Source organism: Ranitomeya variabilis, chromosome 2, assembly GCF_051348905.1.
Source record: "Ranitomeya variabilis isolate aRanVar5 chromosome 2, aRanVar5.hap1, whole genome shotgun sequence".
In the NCBI taxonomy this organism is placed as follows: domain Eukaryota; kingdom Metazoa; phylum Chordata; class Amphibia; order Anura; family Dendrobatidae; genus Ranitomeya; species Ranitomeya variabilis.
The window spans coordinates 420,841,944-420,859,676 of record NC_135233.1 but is presented as its reverse complement, the minus strand read 5'-3'; the positions used below and the strand labels follow the sequence as shown (position 1 = coordinate 420,859,676).

At 48.6% G+C, this 17,733-nt stretch overlaps 1 protein-coding gene across 2 annotated transcripts in view; it reads left to right on the top strand.

Annotated features, from left to right (window-relative positions):
* Positions 1-5,935, top strand: part of LOC143809537 (uncharacterized) — a 197,113-nt gene extending 191,178 nt beyond the window's left edge. Inside the window, exon 5 of one of the 2 annotated variants that reach the window (XM_077292591.1) lies at positions 4,575-5,935. The gene's annotated coding sequence lies outside the window, so the exon portion shown is untranslated. The remainder of the gene's footprint in view (positions 1-4,574) is intronic. The other variant, XM_077292594.1, reaches the window with a different exon arrangement.
* The last annotated feature ends 11,798 nt before the right edge of the window (positions 5,936-17,733 follow it).

Here is a 17,733-nt window from a genome sequence, read left to right as displayed (position 1 = left end):
GTCATTTCCTTCAAGGATCACATCTTAAAGGGGTTGTCTACTACTGTTTCAGCACTGTGACTCCCAACAGTCACTTGACATCATGCTATGTGACCGCTGGAGCCAATAAGCCTTAATTGATCAGCTGCAGCCTGCCCTTCACTGCTTTATCAGATTGGTGATGGTGCTGAGATTGAGGGGACAATAATCAGGGGCTTTCCAGTAGTAAACAACTCCAAGCACATTCACATTAGATGGCTGTCGGCTGCATGTGTAAGCCATGGACCGGAGAGGGCTCCAAGGGTACAGCGAAGCCGTGGACCGGGGTGGGCTCACCGGATACAGCAAAGCCGTGGATAGGGAAAGCAGTAAACACTAATCTTGTCAAATGAACTTTTACTGCTAAAATGAAATCTGTGCCCACATGTGACCGATCTAAACTGTAATGCAACTGCCAGGCAGTTGCACGCAACCTCCACCAGGGGACGCAGGTAAGGGGAAAAAGGTAGCACTCACCCTGTAGCATCACAGTGCAGAGTGCCACTAGGAGGTGGCAGAGTAGTCAGACAGGCCGGTCTATGCCCTGTATGCCCGTATTAACAGTTTACATAGGTCACATGCGAGGACAGATTCAGGATCGCCGTCCTCAGCAGTCTATGGACTGTATGCCCATATTAACAGTTTACATAGGTTACATGTGGGGACAGATTCGGGATCGCCCTCCTCAGCAATCTATGACCTGTGTGCCCATATTAACAGTTTACATAGGTCACATGTGGGGACAGATTCAGGATTGCTGTCCTCAGCAATCTATGGCCTGTATGCCCATATTAATAGTTTACATAGGTCACACATGGGGACAGATTCAGGATCGCCGTCGTCAGCAATCTATAACCTTTCCTTCAGTATATAAAACAGGGCCTGATATTAGAAAAAGGAGTCTATAAGAAAAGAGGGAAAATAGCAACCTTCGATAAATTGTGGTCTTCGTGGCTCGCCATAGGATAGGTTCATTATAAAAGAAGGGTGTATAGTATGAGGCATACAGATCTACATGAGATGACAGAAACTCTATAATCCTGATGGTTAAGTTATTAAAAGAGGTGGGCTGTCTGTTTGGGAGGGGTGGATTAAGTTGGGAATGGTGGGGTCTGTTTTGGGGTGAAAACACTGTATTGAAATATAAAAATGTAACAAGTTAATTGCCATGTGATCCTAAATAAAAATGTATTTGAGTTAAAAAAAGCAATCACCTGTGTGCCCATATTAACAGTTTCGATTGGTTACATATGTGGATAGATTCCCTTTAAACTCAGACTGGTCAGGCTTTCACCAACCAACAAAATGTGACAGGTTACTTCACACACACAATGTGAGAACTGACCGGGACCACTGTGCTGCGTCACTCAGGAGGCTCAGGAATGGTGACTATGTTACTATAATTTACCTAGTTGTGCGGCTACTAAGCATTGACCTGGAGAACTGGAACATCGTGGTGGGCCTGAGCTCAGGACTTAGTAGTAATTTGTATAAGTGGTGCACCCCTGCTAATCTCATGAAAATGGGGTGCAAAACCTGGTCAGTGATATAAATACTAGAAATACCAGAGAAAAAGACTAGACCAATAACGGTATGCATGCCCATGAAATATACGAAAATATCAAAAAATGTTTAATTGCACCTCAAAAACAGACAAATACAATAAAACCATTTAAAAAGGCTTTGTTTAATTGCACCTCAAAAACAGACAAATACAATAAAACCATTTAAAAAGGCCTGAATGCAGAACCATAAACCACCACCCCTAGGCACATATACCATGAAATAATACAGATACAAAAATAAAGTGCTTGAGAAATACACAACGTCTCCTGTCTATGCAGATAATGACTCAATATAGCATGCATAAGAGAATATAAAGCACTGAGCAAACATATACCTGGACTTATAATCATACACTGGCGGATAGTCAAATGATGAAATTACTACAGTTCAGTATATTAAGTGTGGAAATATAAAGTATTCAATGAGCATGCTGTTTACCCAAGACAATGAAAATGTCAGTATCGGCATATTAGTCTGGGCATCAATTGTATACCCAAAACCCTCAATCAGGTATGCACTGACAACCCCATATTATCTGGAGTGCAAAGTGATGCAAATGCAGCCTAATAAATGCATAATGGTAAGTAAAATGAGACGAAAAAGAAAAAAAAAAAAGAAAAAAGGGGGGTCCAGCAGGGACAATACCAATGCTGAACAGTGGTATACCATGAACCCAGATGCCTGAGGGAGACAGGAGACGGGCTAAGGGGTGAGGCAGAAGCCCCACGTGTATCGCTGCGAGCGCAGCTTCGTCAGGGGAAGTGAGAGAGTACGCCTGTTCTGAGATTAATATAGGCGAAATATAAGTAAATCAAATGCCAACCGGTGTGCAGTTCAGATGAGGCGCACGATGGAAGCCGCCGCATGGAGCGTTCCGGAAGTGGCTATAGCCGGAAGTGGCTATAGCCGGAAGTGTATACCGTCGTCATGGTGCAAATGCACATGCGGGACGGTAACACTAGGGGGAGACATTGGCGCATGCGCAAAGGTAGCTACATGGTAGAAGACAAACAGCATCCAAATACAGACAGCAAAGGGGATCTAAGTGCACATTGATATATACAAACGATTAACATAGTATCTGCACCTATTTGTGAGCATAATGAGATGAAAAGTGAAGCTAATCCCCTATATCAATGAAGATATTTATAGGGACAGATGGTAAAGCAGGAAAAGGAATCATAATAAGGCAAACAAAAGGACGAATACAAGAGCACCTATATAGGGCAACCATGAAGACAAATGCAAAAGCACCCATATAATAATGAAATAGTGGTATGACATAAAGAATAATGAAACCAACTGCTATCCAGGTGGTGTTTGGATGGACCACAGCAAAATGCATGATAATGCCCAGCGAGGCAAAGCTACAAGGGGAGGAGAGAGAAAACGAATATCCCAAGGGAGGTGTGTAGTGTAGTATGCCCAAATAGGATTATATTAACAAAACATAGGCAAGATGGCCCAGGGTTAGGCCAAAGGACTTACTGACCTGTGTATGGTCTTTGTGTGCACACTCCCTCCGTAACCTCACGGTGGACCTGATCTCAGGACTTACCGACCTGTGTATGGTCTGTGTGTGCGCACTCCCTCCGTAACCTCACGGTGGGCCTGATCTCAGGACCTACAGACCTGTGTATAGTCTGTGTGTGCACACTCCCTCCGTAACCTCACGGTGGGCCTGATCTCAGGACTTACCGACCTGTGTATGGTCTGTGTGTGCACACTCCCTCCGTAACCTCACGGTGAGCCTGATCTCAGGACTTACCGACCTGTGTATGGTCTGTGTGTGCACACTCCCTCCGTAACCTCACGGTGAGCCTGATCTCAGGACTTACCGACCTGTGTATGGTCTGTGTGTGCACTCTCCCTCCGTAACCTCACGGTGGGCCTGATCTCAGGACTTACCGACCTGTGTATGGTCTGTGTGTGCACACTCCCTCCGTAACCTCACGGTGGGCCTGATCTCAGGACTTACCGACCTGTGTATGGTCTGTGTGTGCACACTCCCTCCGTAACCTCACGGTGGGCCTGATCTCAGGACTTACCACCTTTGTATGGTCTTCGTGTACGCACTCCCTCCGTAACCTCACGGTGGGCCTGATCTCAGGACCTACAGACCTGTGTATGGTCTGTGTGTGCACACTCCCTCCGTAACCTCACGGTGGGCCTGATCTCAGGACTTACCACCTTTGTATGGTCTGTGTGTGCACACTCCCTCCGTAACCTCACGGTGGGCCTGATCTCAGGACTTACCGACCTGTGTATGGTCTGTGTGTGCACTCTCCCTCCGTAACCTCACGGTGGGCCTGATCTCAGGACTTACCGACCTGTGTATGGTCTGTGTGTGCACACTCCCTCCGTAACCTCACGGTGGGCCTGATCTCAGGACCTACCGACCTGTGTATGGTCTGTGTGTGCACACTCCCTCCGTAACCTCACGGTGGACCTGATCTCAGGACTTACCGACCTGTGTATGGTCTGTGTGTGCACACTCCCTCCGTAACCTCACGGTGGGCCTGATCTCAGGACTTACCACCTTTGTATGGTCTTTGTGTGCGCAATCCCTCCGTAACCTCACGGTGGGCCTGATCTCAGGACCTACAGACCTGTGTATGGTCTGTGTGTGCACACTCCCTCCGTAACCTCACGGTGGGCCTGATCTCAGGACTTACCGACCTGTGTATGGTCTGTGTGCACACACTCCCTCCGTAACCTCACGGTGGGCCTGATCTCAGGACTTACCGACCTGTGTATGGTCTGTGTGTGCACACACTCCCTCCGTAACCTCACAGTGGGTCTAATCTCAGGACTTACAGACCTGTGTATGGTCTGTGTGTGCACACTCCCTGCATAATCCTTGTGGAGGGCCTGAGCTCAGGACTTACTAAACAGTGTATGGTCTGTGTGTGCATGCTCCCTCCGTAATCCTCGTGGTGGGCCTGATCTCAGGACTTTCTGACCTGCGTCTGGTCACTTTGTCGTTGCAGGGATGGGACCACCTGGACGACGGCTGTTTGACAAGGAATGAGGAGTTTCTTACCGGTTCGTTGTGCCACAGCTGACTTGCTGGAGAGTTCTGCTACTTCCTGTGGACGTCGTCACTCCAAACTTCTCCCCTGTCAGTAACACTGGAACACAACGGTATCCTCTGCTACCCAATGGGGTCTTTGTCCCCCTGGAACACCTGCCTCTGCGGATGGAGTTCGATGGAGACATCACACATCCTCCTCCTTCTAGCTCTCACCTCACTCTCCCAAGATGGCCACTGAACCAACCTCTAACTGTCAGGCACTTCTTACCAATTGCTTGTACTGTCCCCTGGCCTGGAGCTCCGTCTGCTTCTGTCCAAACTGCAGTTTACACCAGCAGAACAGTCCATGTAACACAACACCAGTCTCTGCCCACAGAGGAGCCGCTTCTATGTCTCCTCACAGAGCTGAGGTCACCCCCTCAGAAGAAAACATTTCTATGTCTCCTCACAGAGCTGAGGTCACCGCTGTCAGGAAATAGGAAATTTCTGATTACTTCACTTACACATACAGGGCTCTCAGCTCCAGTTTCCTCTGCCTGCCAACATAAGGCTGGAATTCTAAACTACTCTTTCTCCCTCTGCCTGTGTGTGTGTAATCCTGTACATTTTCCCCCCTCCCTCAAGAATTTTTATGGCTTTGAGCTGCAAAAGCAGGTCTCCCTACACTCCTCATTCCTCCCTCCCACCTGATACTGGCTAAAACTGGTACAAAATGCATGGAATTCTATTGTTCTTTTAAGGTTATATATATATTGGCACCGATCAGGGCTAGAGATATAAGGATTATATATTCCGGATGTCCATCGAGAGATCTATAACTCACGGAAGCCACTAGAAGCTAAACCCAACGAGTGAAAGGAGCGGGTTTCTCCATAAGCGGGTCGTGTAACTATGCCGTGTTTACACTTAAAAGAATCCCCCTGATGTGGTGCTCATCCTGATCATTGTGTCTTTCATATACGAGATTCATACAGCGAGCTAGGTATAAAAATGGCTGCCATAACTAAGAAAAGCGGAGGATGAGTGAGGTCATCCCAGGGGGAGTGCCTTGATTTTAAACTGAGAAATAAGTGAGTGAAGCAGCAGTCTTAACGTGTCTTTTGTCCAGGGTCTAGCTGCTATACAAATGTGTGATATGCTTCTTGATGTGTCTCCTGAGCACATGGCCTGCCATGAGATGAAATGATCTGAACGAAATGTAAGTGTTCTCTTCAACTCTAATCCCATTTTATTCGTAATTGTACTGTAAATACGATATTTGTCTCCTTTATAATATGTTTTTATACTTCTGTAAACACTGCCTACCTTTTTTGGAGTAAAATATAAAATTACTAGCTTTGTCTCTCCTTGTTCTATAACGTACGGTCATGAACCAAGCAACCCCGGTTCATGTCAAATTGATGTGAATGGTGGGGAAGATAAAGATATCCTCCCCGTGAACCGTGACAACCGCCTCAGAAGAAAACATTTCTATGTCTCCTCACAGAGCTGAGGTCACCGCCTCAGAAGAAAACGTTTCTATGTCTCCTCACAGAGCTGAGGTCACCGCCTCAGAAGAAAACGTTTCTATGTCTCCTCACAGAGCTGAGGTCACCGCCTCAGAAGAAAACGTTTCTATGTCTCCTCACAGAGCTGTGGTCACCGCCTCAGAAGAAAATGTTTCTATGTCTCCTCACAGAGCTGAGGTCACCGCCTCAGAAGAAAACGTTTCTATGTCTCCTCACAGAGCTGAGGTCACCGCCTCAGAAGAAAACGTTTCTATGTCTCCTCACAGAGCTGTGGTCACCACCTCAGAAGAAAACGTTTCTATGTCTCCTCACAGAGCTGAGGTCACCGCCTCAGAAGAAAACGTTTCTATCTCTCTTCACAGAGCTGTGATCACCACCTCAGAGTCAGAATCCTGCACAAACCAGAGTAAGCCAGAGTCATCGGGCAGTCACAGGGGGAACAGTGGCCTCCTGTGGCCGGTGTCAGTACTGCAGGGAGCAATATTCTCAATGTCCATGTCCATTACTAATAATATAGAACAGCTGCTGATAATTAAATGCAAACGGTTAATGGTGGGTGACGGTCAGCGGCATATTCACCGTCATCTCACACATGATGCTCCGAGCAATCATTCGCCCAACAGCCATTAGCCGTCTCTGCCATGCACAGCAGCGCTCAGTCGGCCAAGCTCCTGTGTTCTCTATTGGACATGTCAGCCGGCAGCCTGACTCCGGGAAAGCAGTGCGATCAGCAGTCTGGAATCGGACATGTGCCATGGACATTTCCCTTGACGCTCAGTCGGCCGGTGCCCCTCACATCGCTGTTGGAGGGTTTGGCCACCGTTACTGTGTACGGAGCCTCTATACCTCAGACGTATAAGTGGGCGAAAAATCTGAGTGGGCCCCTAACCAGGTAATCCTGACTACAGCTACGTGGTGCACCCTAATTATAAGCATAGGGGAACATCAGCAGATAACCGCACTGTGACTAAAAATACATCCATATACAAAAACACTGATATTACTATATGGAGACCATATATTGGTAGACACCAGTCCTGCAGACCATATAAGAGATCACAGCACAGTTACAGATGGAGACTTACAGCTGATGCTCCTTCTTATGGAGTCGTTCACTTTACCCGTCTTCTCCATCTGGCCCAGACCGACATGACGACTTCTCCAGTCAGGACTCGTCTGCAGAGATTACAACAAAGACACATCAGACTTTTCACATTTCCTTCACCGTCCATATCTATGTCCAACCTGCGCAAACTACTCATCCTGCCGATACCCTAATACTGAGCCACTGCTGCCATATGTGTCCTACACCTGATACCCTAATACTGAGCCTCTGCTGCCATATGTGTCCTACACCTGATACCCCAATATTGAGCCACTTCTGCCATAGGTGTAGGACACGTGATACCCCAATACTGAGCTACTTCTGCCATATGTGTCCTACACCTGATACCCCAATACTGAGCCTCTGCTGCCATATGTGTCCTACACCTGATACCCCAATACTGAGCCTCTGCTGCCATATGTGTCCTACACCTGATACCCCAATACTGAGCCTCTGCTGCCATGTGTCCTACACCTGATACCCCAATACTGAGCCTCTGCTCCCATATGTGTCCTACACCTGATACCCCAATACTGAGCCTCTGCTGCCATGTGTCCTACACCTGATACCCCAATACTGAGCCTCTGCTGCCATATGTCCTACACCTGATACCCCAATACTGAGCCTCTGCTGCCATGTGTCCTACACCTGATACCCTCAATACTGAGCCTCTGCTGCAATATGTGTCCTACACCTGATACCCCAATACTGAGCCACTGCTGCCATGTGTCCTACACCTGATACCCTCAATACTGAGACTCTGCTGCAATATGTGTCCTACACCTGATACCCCAATACTGAGCCACTGCTGCCATATGTGTCCTACACCTGATACCCCAATAATGAGCCTCTGCTCCCATATGTGTCCTACACCTGATACCCCAATACTGAGCCTCTGCTGCCATGTGTCCTACACCTGATACCCCAATACTGAGCCTCTGCTGCCATGTGTCCTACACCTGATACCCTCAATACTGAGCCTCTGCTGCCATGTGACCTACACCTGATACCCCAATACTGAGCCACTTCTGTCATATGTGTCCTACACCTGACACCCCAATACTGAGCCTCTGCTGCCATATGTGTCCTACACCTGATACCCTCAATACTGAGCCTCTGCTGCAATATGTGTCCTACACCTGATACCCCAATACTGAGCCACTGCTGCCATGTGTCCTACACCTGATACCCCAATACTGAGCCGCTGCTGCCATGTGTCCTACACCTGATACCCCAATACTGAGCCTCTGCTGCCATGTGTCCTACACCTGATACCCCAATACTGAGCCTCTGCTGCCATGTGTGTCCTACACCTGATACCCCAATACTGAGCCTCTGCTGCCATGTGACCTACACACCTGATACCCCAATACTGAGCGGCTGCTGCCATATGTGTCCTACACCTGATACCCCAATACTGAGCCTCTGCTGCCATATGTGTCCTACACCTGATACCCCAATACTGAGCCACTTCTGCCATATGTGTCCTACACCTGATACCCCAATACTGAGCCTCTGCTGCCATGTGTCCTACACCTGATACCCCAATACTGAGCCTCTGCTGCCAATGTCCTACACCTGATACCCCAATACTGAGCCTCTGCTGCCATATGTGTCCTACACCTGATACCCTCAATACTGAGCCACTTCTGTCATATGTGTCCTACACCTGATACCCCAATACTGAGCCTCTGCTGCCATATGTGCCCTACACCTGATACCCCAATACTGAGCCTATGCTGCCATATGTCCTACACCTGATACCCCAATACTGAGCCACTTCTGCCATGTGTCCTACACCTGATACCCCAATACTGAGCCTCTGCTGCAATATGTGTCCTACACCTGATACCCCAATACTGAGCCACTTCTGTCATATGTGTCCTACACCTGATACCCCAATACTGAGCGGCTGCTGCCATATGTATCCTACACCTGATACCCCAATACTGAGCCTCTGCTCCCATATGTGTCCTACACCTGATACCCCAATACTGAGCCACTTCTGCCATATGTGTCCTACACCTGATACCCTAATACTGAGCCTCTGCTGCCATATGTGTCCTACACCTGATACCCCAATACTGAGCCGCTGCTGCCATATGTGCCCTACACCTGATACCCCAATACTAAGCTGCTGCTGCCATATGTGTCCTCCACCTGATACCCCAATACTGAGCCTCTGCTCCCATATGTGTCCTACACCTGATACCCCAATACTGAGCCACTGCTGCCATATGTGTCCTACACCTGATACCCCAATACTGAGCCTCTGCTGCCATGTGTCCTACACCTGATACCCCAATACTGAGCCTCTGCTGCCATGTGTCCTACACCTGATACCCCAATACTGAGCCGCTGCTGCCATGTGTCCTACACCTGATACCCCAATACTGAGCCTCTGCTGCCATGTGTCCTCCACCTGATACCCCAATACTGAGCCGCTGCCATGTGTCCTACACCTGATACCCCAATACTGAGCTTCTGCTGCCATGTGTCCTACACCTGATACCCCAATACTGAGCCTCTGCTGCCATATGTGTCCTACACCTGATACCCCAATACTGAGCCACTGCTGCCATATGTGTCCTACACCTGATACCCCAATACTGAGCCACTGCTGCCATATGTGTCCTACACCTGATACCCCAATACTGAGCCGCTGCTGCCATGTGTCCTACACCTGATACCCCAATACTGAGCCTCTGCTGCCATGTGTCCTCCACCTGATACCCCAATACTGAGCCGCTGCCATGTGTCCTACACCTGATACCCCAATACTGAGCTTCTGCTGCCATATGTGTCCTACACCTGATACCCCAATACTGAGCCTCTGCTGCCATATGTGTCCTACACCTGATACCCCAATACTGAGCCACTGCTGCCATGTGTCCTACACCTGATACCCCAATACTGAGCCACTGCTGCCATATGTGTCCTACACCTGATACCCCAATACTGAGCTGCTGCCATGTGTCCTACACCTGATACCCCAATACTTACCCTCTGCTGCCATATGTGTCCTACACCTGATACCCCAATACTGAGCCTCTGCTGCCATATGTGTCCTACACCCGATACCCCAATACTTACCCTCTGCTCCCATATGTGTCCTACACCTGATACCCCAATACTTACCCTCTGCTGCCATGTGTCCTACACCTGATACCCCAATACTTACCCACTGCTGCCATATGTGTCCTACACCCGATACCCCAATACTGAGCCTCTGCTGCCATATGTGTCCTACACCTGATACCCCAATACTGAGCCACTGCTGCCATATGTGTCCTACACCTGATACCCCAATACTGAGCCGCTGCTGCCATGTGTCCTACACCTGATACCCCAATACTGAGCCTCTGCTGCCATATGTGTCCTACACCTGATACCCCAATACTGAGCCACTGCTGCCATATGTGTCCTACACCTGATACCCCAATACTGAGCCTCTGCTGCCATATGTGTCCTACACCTGATACCCCAATACTGAGCCGCTGCTGCCATGTGTGTCCTACACCTGATACTCCAATACTGAGCCTCTGCTGCCATGTGTCCTACACCTGATACCCCAATACTGAGCCTCTGCTGCCATGTGTCCTACACCTGATACCCCAATACTGAGCCTCTGCTGCCATATGTGTCCTACACCTGGCAGAGGGGGCCATTGCCCCGGGCCCAGTCACCTGAAGGGGCCCTCCGGGAGATCCACTGCCGAGTCTGAGGTGTCAGGGACAGAGCAGCACAATGCCGGCTGCAGAGCCTCCCTCCGTGCAGAGTGCATGCACTGCATGTGGTCTCACCGGAGGAATCTCTTCCTGGCTGGCAGCAGCTGCAGTTCCTTTCTGGCTGTGCAGTGTGTGCACGCTTGGTTTGGCTGAGGCACGCTGGGTCCTAGTGCCCTCCCTGCATCTATCTGGTCACTTCCTGGTTCTCCTCACTGTCTGCCTGAAAACTTCATCAGTAAGTGGGGATGGAATTCATTAGAGTAATTAGATTTAGGCATATCATGGTCACTGTGGGGGTGAATGTGAGAGGATTGTGGTATTGTAGAGGCTGAAGTGGGAGAGGAGGACAGGGCACTGTGGGGTAAATGTGAAATGATGGGGGTTATTGTGGGTGTGCAGGGGGACAGGGCACTGTGGGGGTGAATGAGAGAGGATGGTGGTATTGTGGGAGGGGGACAGGGTACTGGGGGTGAATGGGAGAGTTTGAGGGTATTGTGAGGGCTGACGTGGGTGAGGGGGCACTGGGGGGCTGATTATTATTATACTGTTAAAGGGACACTGTCACCCCCCTCCAGCCGTTATAAACTAAAAGAGCCACCTTGTGCAGCAGTAATGCTGCAGTCTAACAAGGTGGCTCTTTTAGTTTTTGCTTCTGTTATTCCCAAAATAAAGCGTTTTATAATTTTGCCAAATACCTATCTTTATACCTGGAGGCAGGTCTTTGAAGCGCCCAACTGCCGTCAGTCATCTCTTCTGCGGCGCTGGTCGCCCCCCCCCCCCTCAGCGATGTTTCCCTCTGAAATCCTGCACCTGCGCTGTGCTCTTCTGCCTGGGGCAGGCACATTGGGCATTGGCCGTCATAGCTCAGATGCCGGGTTCCGGACTGCGTCTGTGCCATGCCTAGGAATCCCAGCCCCGCACTGTGCATAATGCATAACACACTGCGGGGCGGGGATTCAGTAGCTGGGTGGCCGCACTGCCCGCACAGGCGCAGTCCGGAACCCGGCATTTGAGCTATGACGGCCAATGCTCAATGCGCCTGCCCCAGGCAGAAGAGCACAGCGCAGGCGTCGGATTTCAGAGGAAAACAGCGCTGAGGGGGCGGCGACCAGCGCCGCAGAAGATATGACTGACGGCAGTTGGGCGCTTCAAAGACCTGCCTCCAGGTATAAAGATAGGTATTTGGCAAAATTATAAAACGCTTTATTTTGGGAATAACAGAAGCAAAAACTAAAAGAGCCACCTTGTTAGACTGCAGCATTACTGCTGCACAAGGTGGCTCTTTTAGTTTATAACGGCTGGAGGGGGGTGACAGTGTCCCTTTAATGTTATGAGATATTCCCTCCATCATATGTGAGGGTATGTGTCCTCGAGGTGTATTGGCCGCGCTTTGGACGCAGCAGATACCCCGCTCCGCCCAAAGCACTGCCGCCTGTTGTACGCGCAATGATTCCACATATATTCATTGAACACAGGTAGAATCACAGCATCCTATTCATAGACTGTGTTATTTATCTTGTGGAGACGGAGCATCTCCACAAGATAAATAGACATGCTGTGGTCTAGAAAGACGCGCCACATGTCCGGTTACGCAGGTCTGCCACCTGCGTCTATGTACACATAGTGGAGATGGGATTTCACAAAATCCCCTCCACTATGCTGTAACATCTGGAAGCTTCGACACTGCGGATGTACACAGCGTCCAATCCCCAGCAAAAACCCAAGCAATATTCCCCGTGGAAACATATCCTAATAGTTGCTGTCTTGGGGGCTGGAGATGGGGAGGTCGGGAGCTTTTTATTATTGCGAGCTGGTCTTTTATAAGTATTAGTTAAACAAGCATAGCAAAGAAGGTTAATATTACTATAACAAGGATAAGTATTAACATAAGGGCGCAGACAGACACTGTATAACTCATGCGAGGATCGCATTGCAATCCTCGGACTGGCCCTGACACCTCTCCTGACATAAGCTTGACAGCGTGATAGATTACTATGCAACTGTCAGCCTCAGGTCAGGAGAGCCGACGGTCAGTCCGAGGATTGCGATGCGATCCTCACATGAGAAATACGTCCGTCTGTCTGCCCCCTAACAAGTATAACAATACAGTAACCACGGGCTGCATTCTATGTTATAAGAATAAATTGCTTATAATTAAATTATTAAAAGGGAACCTGTCACCCCCCCCCCCCCCCCCAGGGCCTATTAAGGTAATAGAGCCAGCCACCTTCAGCAGCACTAAGGCTGCAGTCTGTGAATGCGGCTCTTATGTTTTTGATCCCTAATAACACTGAAATATTCACTTTTATAAATTGCGTGCCATACCTGTATTGAGTCTGGGGGGTAGGTCTTTTGTCCCCGGACACAACCGCCTCCCAGCCATCCATCATCCCACCAGGCGCCGATGTCTGGGCTGGGCTCTCATTTTTCGGGCATGCGCCGTGTGCGCTGCCCTGGAACACACATCAGCTGATGTAGTGATATCGCGCCTGCGTGTAGCGGAGGACCGAGATCCCGCCCCGCAGTGTGTTATGATTTATTCACACTGCGGGGCTGGGAATCTGGCGTGTCATGGTTCTCAATGGCAAGAGAACATAGTAAAGCATACAAAAAGGACTAGCTCTTGGAAGATGGGAACTCGAGCTGACTGTGAGCTAAACCTACCGCACAACTAACAGTGGCCGGGTAGCGTGCCTACGTTTTATCCCTAGACGCCCAGCGCCAGCCGGAGAACTGACTGACCCTAGCAGAGGAAAATACAGACCTGGCTTACCTCTAGAGAAATTTTCCCCAAAAGGCAGACAGTAGCCCCCACATATATTGTCGGTGATTTCAGAGGAAATTGACATACGAAGTATGAAGATAGGTTTAGCAAATTGAGGTCCGCTTACTAGATAGTAGGAAGACAGAAAAGGGAACTTCACAGTCAGCTGAAAACCCTTTCAAAACACCATCCTGAAATTACTTTAAGACTCTAATATCAACTCATGACACCAGAGTGGCAATTTCAGCTCACAAGAGCTTCCAGCCTCAGAAATAATCAATCACAGAGAACTGGAACAAAAATGCAAAACAAACTTAGGACTACAAGTCCAACTTAGCTGATAGTAGTCTAGGAGCAGGAACATGCAACAGAAAGGCTTCTGGTAACATTGTTGGCCGGCATAGAAATGACTGAGGAGCCAGGTTAAATAGAAAACTCCCACATCCTGATGGAAACAGGTGAACAGAGGAGATGAAGCACACAAGTGCAGTACCACCAGAAACCACCCGGGGAGCCCAGAAACCAAATTCACAACAGTACCCCCCCCTCAAGGAGGGGGCACCGAACCCTCACCAGAACCACCAGGGCGATCAGGATGAGCCCTATGAAAGGCACGGACCAAATCGGAGGCATGAACATCAGAGGCTGTCACCCAAGAGTTATCCTCCTGACCGTAGCCCTTCCACTTGACCAGATACTGAAGTCTCCGTCTGGAAACACGGGAGTCCAAGATCTTCTCGACAACGTACTCCAACTCACCCTCAACCAACACCGGAGCAGGAGGCTCAACGGAAGGCACAACCGGTACCTCATACCTGCGCAACAATGACCGATTGAAGACATTATGAATAGAAAAAGATGCAGGGAGGTCCAAACGAAAGGACACAGGGTTAAGAATCTCCAATATCTTGTACGGGCCGATGAACCGAGGCTTAAACTTAGGAGAAGAAACCTTCATAGGGACAAAACGAGAAGATAACCACACCAAGTCCCCAACACAAAGACGAGGACCAATACGACGACGGCGGTTGGCAAAATGCTGAGTCTTCTCCTGGGACAACTTCAAATTGTCCACCACATGCCCCCAAATCTGATGCAACCTCTCCACCACAGCATCCACTCCAGGACAATCCGAAGACTCCACCTGACCGGAAGAGAAACGAGGATGAAACCCCGAATTACAGAAGAAAGGAGAAACCAAGGTGGCAGAACTAGCCCGATTATTGAGGGCAAACTCCGCCAAGGGCAAAAAGGCAACCCAATCATCCTGATCCGCAGACACAAAACACCTCAAATAAGTCTCCAAGGTCTGATTAGTTCGCTCGGTCTGGCCATTAGTCTGAGGGTGGAAAGCAGACGAAAAAGACAAATCAATGCCCATCCTAGCACAGAACGCTCGCCAAAATCTAGACACGAATTGGGTTCCCCTGTCAGAAACGATATTCTCCGGAATACCATGCAAGCGCACCACATTTTGAAAAAACATAGGAACCAGCTCGGATGAAGAAGGCAATTTAGGCAAGGGAACCAAATGGACCATCTTAGAGAAACGGTCACACACCACCCAGATGACAGACATCTTCTGAGAAACAGGGAGATCAGAAATAAAATCCATGGAGATGTGAGTCCAAGGTCTCTTCGGAATAGGCAAGGATAACAACAATCCACTAGCCCGAGAACAACAAGGCTTGGCCCGAGCACAAACATCACAAGACTGCACAAAACCTCGCACATCTCGCGACAGGGAAGGCCACCAGAAGGACCTAGCCACCAAATCCCTGGTACCAAAGATTCCAGGATGACCTGCTAACGCAGAAGAATGGACCTCCGAGATGACTCTACTGGTCCAATCATCAGGAACAAACAATCTACCAGGCGGGCAACGATCAGGTCTATCCGCCTGAAACTCCTGCAAGACCCGTCGCAAATCTGGGGAAACAGCAGATAATATCACTCCATCCTTAAGGATACCTGTAGGTTCAGAATTACCAGGGGAATCAGGCTCAAAACTCCTAGAAAGGGCATCCGCCTTCACATTTTTAGAACCCGGTAGGTAAGAAACCACAAAATTAAACCGAGAGAAAAATAACGACCAGCGCGCCTGTCTAGGATTCAGGCGCCTGGCGGACTCAAGATAAATCAAATTCTTGTGGTCGGTCAATACCACCACCTGATGTCTAGCCCCCTCAAGCCAATGACGCCACTCCTCAAAAGCCCACTTCATAGCCAAGAGCTCCCGATTACCAATATCATAATTTCGCTCAGCGGGCGAAAACTTACGAGAAAAGAACGCACAAAGTCTCATCACGGAGCAGTCGGAACTTTTCTGCGACAAAACCGCCCCAGCTCCGATTTCTGAAGCGTCGACCTCAACCTGAAAAGGAAGAGTAACATCAGGCTGACGCAATACAGGGGCGGAAGAAAAGCGACGCTTAAGCTCCCGAAAGGCCTCCACAGCAGCAGGGGACCACTCAGCAACATCAGCACCCTTCTTAGTCAAATCAGTCAACGGTTTAGCGACATCAGAAAAACCAGTTATAAATCGACGATAAAAATTAGCAAAGCCCAAAAACTTCTGAAGGCTCTTAAGAGAAGAGGGTTGCGTCCAATCACAAATAGCCTGAACCTTGACAGGGTCCATCTCAATGGAAGAGGGGGAAAAAATGTACCCCAAAAACGAAATCTTTTGAACCCCAAAAACGCACCTAGAACCCTTTACACACAAGGAATTAGAGCGCAAAACCTGAAAAACCCTCCTGACCTGTTGGACATGAGAGTCCCAGTCATCCGAAAAAACCAAAATATCATCCAGATACACAATCAAAAATTTATCCAAATATTCACGGAAAATGTCATGCATAAAGGACTGAAAGACTGAAGGGGCATTTGAAAGACCAAAAGGCATTACTAAATACTCAAAATGGCCCTCAGGCGTATTAAATGCGGTTTTCCACTCATCCCCCTGCTTAATTCGCACTAAATTATACGCCCCACGAAGATCAATCTTAGAGAACCACTTGGCCCCCTTTATTCGAGCAAACAAATCAGTAAGCAGTGGCAAAGGATACTGATATTTAACCGTGATTTTATTCAAAAGCCGATAATCAATACACGGCCTCAAAGAGCCATCTTTTTTAGATACAAAGAAAAAACCGGCTCCTAAGGGAGATGACGAAGGACGAATATGTCCCTTTTCCAAGGACTCCTTAATATATTCCCGCATAGCAGCATGTTCAGGCACAGATAGATTAAATAAACGACCCTTTGGAAACTTACTGCCCGGAATCAGATCTATAGTACAATCGCACTCTCTGTGCGGAGGTAGTGAACCAATTTTAGGCTCCTCAAAAACGTCACGATAATCAGATAAAAATTCCGGAATCTCAGAGGGAATAGATGACGAAATGGAAACCAAAGGTACATCCCCATGAGTCCCCTGACATCCCCAGCTTAACACAGACATTGCTTTCCAGTCGAGGACCGGGTTATGAGATTGCAGCCATGGCAATCCAAGCACCAACACATCATGTAGATTATACAACACAAGGAAGCGAATAATCTCCTGGTGATCCGGATTAATACGCATATTTACTTGTGTCCAGTATTGTGGTTTATTACTAGCCAATGGCGTGGAGTCAATACCCTTCAGAGGTATAGTAACTTCCAGAGGCTCTAAATCAAACCCACAGCGTTTGGCAAAGGACCAATCCATAAGACTCAAAGCGGCGCCAGAGTCGACATAGGCGTCCGCGGTAATAGACGATAAAGAGCAAATCAGGGTCACAGATAGAATAAACTTAGACTGTAAAGTGCCAATTGAAACAGACTTATCAACCTTCTTAGTACGTTTAGAGCATGCTGATATAACATGAGTTGAATCACCACAATAGAAGCATAACCCATTTTTTCGCCTAAAATTCTGTCGTTCGCTTCTGGACAGAATTCTATCACATTGCATAATCTCTGGCGCCTTCTCAGTAGACACTGCCAAATGGTGCACAGGTTTGCGC